We start from the raw sequence: 5000 nt of genomic DNA on the forward strand, positions 1-5000 counted from the left end.
ATATCCCTTTACACACACACACACACGCACACACACGCCTTAAAACATATCCCTTTACACAGCCTCTGATTACACCCACACACACGCACACACACGCACACACACACACACACACACACACGCCTTAAAACACATCCCTTTTGAAGTGCTGAGTTGAATTTTATCCCTACAATTAACGACAATTATTCGACACATTTTACATTACGTTACAACATTACCCGAATTACAACCATCGCGGGCGCCCTCTCATTACGCCCACGCCCACACGCCCACATACAAACCCTCAGAAATATCCGCGTCCAAGGAATATGGTCGGGGGGGGGGGGGTAAGGAATTTGCCGGGGGGGGGGGGGCATAAGGAATATGCCGGGGGGGAGGGCATAAAGAATATGCTGGGGGGGGGGGGGCATAAGGAATTTGCCGGGGGGGGGGATAAGGGTGAAAGTGCCGGCCTTGAGAATCTCGGGGTTTTGCGATTGGCACAGTGCCACGCAAGGGAAATTCGTGGCTTGTGTTGTGCATGATTATTCTCGTCTAATTTTTGATTTTATTTTATAAATTCTTTGAGACTTTTTTTTATTTTCTTTTTGTCTTTGTTTTTCTTTTTCTTTTTTTCCGCTTTCTTTTTCTTTTCCTTTTCTTTTTTATTTTTATTTTTTTGTCTTTCTTTTTCTTTTTATTCTTTTTCTTTTTTCTTTTTCTATTTTTCTCTTTTTCCTTTCTTTTCTTTCTTTTTCTTTTCCCTTTTTTCTATTAGGTATGATGGCATTTTTTGAGGGGTGGGTAGGAGAGTATGGGGGGGGGGGGAGGTGGCGTTGTCATTATTAATAAATTGTATTTTCTGTTGGTCTTGTTGATTTATGGGCAATTAAATGTCTTTGATATTTCATTTTTAATTCGTCCTATTTTTGTTATTATTAAAATCATCATCGTCACCTTATCATTATTATCATTATTGTTACTAATATCATTATTGATATGAAAATTACTATCATCATTACTGTTATTACGGTTATAGTGGTGATAATGATTATGAAAGTAATAATGATAATAATAGTAATATCAATTATTATAATTTGTTACTATTATCATTATTATTGTTGTTATTATCATTATCATTATTATTGTTGTTGTTATTATCATTATCCTTATTATCACTTTTGTCATAATTATCATTATTACCATTATCATCGTTATCCCTGTTATCATTATTATCAATAATAGTATTATCATTATTACTGTTATTATCACCATTGCCATTACTAATACTCTCATTATATATCATTATCATTACTATTATCATCATAATAGTTATAATGACTTATTATCATTATCTTCATCATTATTACTATTGTTACCGTTATTATTATCATTATCATTCCTCTTGCCTTATCAATATCATTATTATTACCATCATTATCATTATAATTATTGCTATTACAATTATCACTATTATTATTATCATTATCATTATCGTCACTTTTAATATCTTTATCATCATAATCATTACTCTTACCATTTTTATCATCATTATCATTATGATGAATATTGCGGTTATAATCATCATTATCATTTTTAACATTATTATCACTATCATTATCATTATTGCAACTACCATCATTATTCTTATCATCATTATCATCATTATCACCATCGTCACTATCACTTGTTAATTAATTATCATCATTCATTATCACTTACAATTAAAATAATCGCCTTTTCTCCCTTTACAGACAACAACAATAAACCATAAAACAAGAAGAAGAAAAAAAACCAAAAACAACAAATGAAAAAAAACAAGAAATAAATTCACATCTTACAGTATCACCACGTATAACGATGACCCCGTTATACCGAACGCATGACAAGTCGTCAAGCCATAACTGGGCGCCATGACATTCTCTATCGTGGCAGTATTCGTGTTATGTCACACTAATAGTATCTTGTGTGTGTAGAATCTTATATTGGTGTATTTATTTCTTGTGTCGCTACGTCTGTTATTTCTTTTATTGATACTGTTATTAGGAGTATAACTATCATTATAACTATTGTTATTACCATTAGTATGATCATTATTATTGTTATCAGTATTGGTATTATTTTTCTTGTTGTTGTCAGTGTTATTACTGATAATACTGTCATTATCATCATTATCATTATTTTAATATCATCATTATCATTTCCAATATTAGTATCATTATGATTTGTTATTTTAATTACTACTATCATCATTATTTTCGTTAATAGTATTATCATTATGATTATGATTATCCTCATTTCCATTATCGTCTATTTTGTTATCATAAGGAACAATGTACAAGCTTTGGCCATATGACAGTTGACAGTTATGTGACGTCATCGGTTACGTCACTCTATCTAACCGTCGATGACGTCAAAGGAATGACGTAAGATTTTAAAGGATCTTTTCATGTCATATAATTCTACTATTTTAAAAGGAATTAAGGGAAACCAAAGAATACCCTAAAATCAAATGAAAATACGTGTAACAGATAAAAAAAAATGGTCAATATCACCCGAGGGAGTTTCACATAAAATAAAAATAAAGGAAAATTCTGATAAAATGCTAATAATATTATCGTATTAAAAAAAAAATATATATATATATACTATGTTAGTTTTAATACAGTGAATGATGATTAAGGTTCCCGACATACTTCAGGTAATTATGCATTTATCTATCCATACAACACACACACACACACACAAACACACACACACACACACACACACACACACATATGCCCACACACACTCACACACTCACACACACACATACATACACATATATCTCCCTTTCTTCCTTCCACTTCCCCGCCCACCATCTCTCATCTCCCTTCCTCTCCTTCCTCCTTTCTCCTGTCCCTCATCCTTCACTTCACCCCTTCTCTCCTCCCCCCTCCCCCCCCTACTCCTTTAGCCCCCCCCCCCCCCCCACCCACACATACATCATAGAGGATGGAGGTGGAAAGGGGGAAGGGGAGGGGGGGGGGCTAGGCAACACAAAACACAACATCTTATCAAAATTCAATAAAGAAAAAAAAAAAAAGAAAAAAAGAAAAAAGAGAAAAAGAGGAATAAATAATCTAGACACAGACCCCCATCATTTTACGGGGGAGTAAGCATGATGTTGAAGTAAGAGTAATGTTTAATTGATGCAAATTAAACACTGTAATGGTAGGTACTCCTGGAGGACAGAGAGTGTGTAAGTAGGGGGGGGGGTAGGGGGGGTGAATGGGTACTAGGGTAGGTGATGGGTGGTAGGTGATGGGTGGTAGGGGAAGGGGAGGGGGGGGGGGGAATGGGCGGTCAGGCAGGGGGGTAGGGGGGAGTAGGATATAGGGAGGAGAAGTGAGGGGGGGGGGGAGAGGATAAAACTCCTTGTGTCATGACCTCACAATAGAGTTCCTTTTTTAACGCACGGATTCACAAACATACTTTCCAACGGGGTATATACAGTGAGTTCGCAAGGACGACCATAACAAAAGTTCCACAAACAAGCGAAGTGTATATTTAGGTTCTCAAAAAAAAAAAAAAAAAAAAAATTACTATGTCAATAAGATTCCTTATATGACATCATTCTCCGGCTTTTTTCACCTTTAAATCTTTTCTGCGAATACTGAGCTTTATATGATAAAAAATAATCATAATAAAATCATTCACAATTACAATCAAATGGATTATAATAATCACAATCAGTTATAGAAATAATCAAACCTGTTCTAGCACGTTAAAGGTTGTTTTTGTTGTTAAGAAAATAGTATTAATAGTAACGAGAATAGTGATAATACCTGATAATGAAAATAGCAATATAACTATTGACAGTGTTAATGATAGTGATACTAATGATAAAAATTATGATAAAATTCATGGCATTGATAATGACGATGGTGATAAGAATAACGGTGATGATAATAATGATGATAAAATGATGATAATGATAATTATGATGATTAAAAGGATGATAATGTTGGTGATAATGATGATGATACTAGTAATAATAATAAAGGTGATAAGGATAATGGTAATCATGATAATGGTAATAATTATGATACTAGTAACAATACTAAGATTAAGGATGATAATAATAATAAAAGGAAAATGATAATAACGATAACGATAATCATAACAACAATAATAATAATGATAACAATGACAATGATTATAACAATAATCATAATAATCATAAAAATAATAGCAATAATAATAATGAAAATGATGATTATGATGATGATAATGATAGCAACAATGATATGAATAATGATGATAATATTAACAATAATATTGAAAAAAACAAGAGTAATATTAATGATCATGATGATGATGATAATAATGATAATTATAATATTAATAATAATGATAATAATGATAATAGTAATGATAATAATAACAATGATAATGATCATCCTAGTGATAAGGATGATGATAATAATAATGTTGATAATAATAAGAATAACAATAATGATACTGATAATGATAATGATACTGAAAATGATAAAGACAATAATAATGATAATAATGATGGTAATAGTGATAATAATGATAATAATAATGATGATAATAATGATAAAGGTAATGAAAACGACAATAATGATAATAATGATAATAATAATAACAATAATAATAATAATAATAATAATGATAATAATAATAATGATAATGATAATAATAATAATAATGATAATGATGGTGGTAATAATGATGATAATAACAATAATGCTAATAATGATAACAATAATAACAATAATAACTATAATAATAATACTGACAAAAGTTATAATAATAGAAATAACAATGATATAATCAACCATGATAATGACAGTAATGATGAGAGTGATAGTAATTAGCCGCTGTAATCATTGATAACATTCTCCTTTGATTTAATAGGATTTCTTTTGCTATCACTCAGTGTTGAAGTTATTGCAGCATAAACGGTAACCAAAATAGCCTTTCTGCTACTTCTACTATTCCTACTTCTACAA

The sequence above is a fragment of the Penaeus vannamei genome, chromosome 38 (genome assembly GCF_042767895.1).
Source record: "Penaeus vannamei isolate JL-2024 chromosome 38, ASM4276789v1, whole genome shotgun sequence".
NCBI classification, from domain to species: Eukaryota; Metazoa; Arthropoda; class Malacostraca; order Decapoda; family Penaeidae; genus Penaeus; species Penaeus vannamei.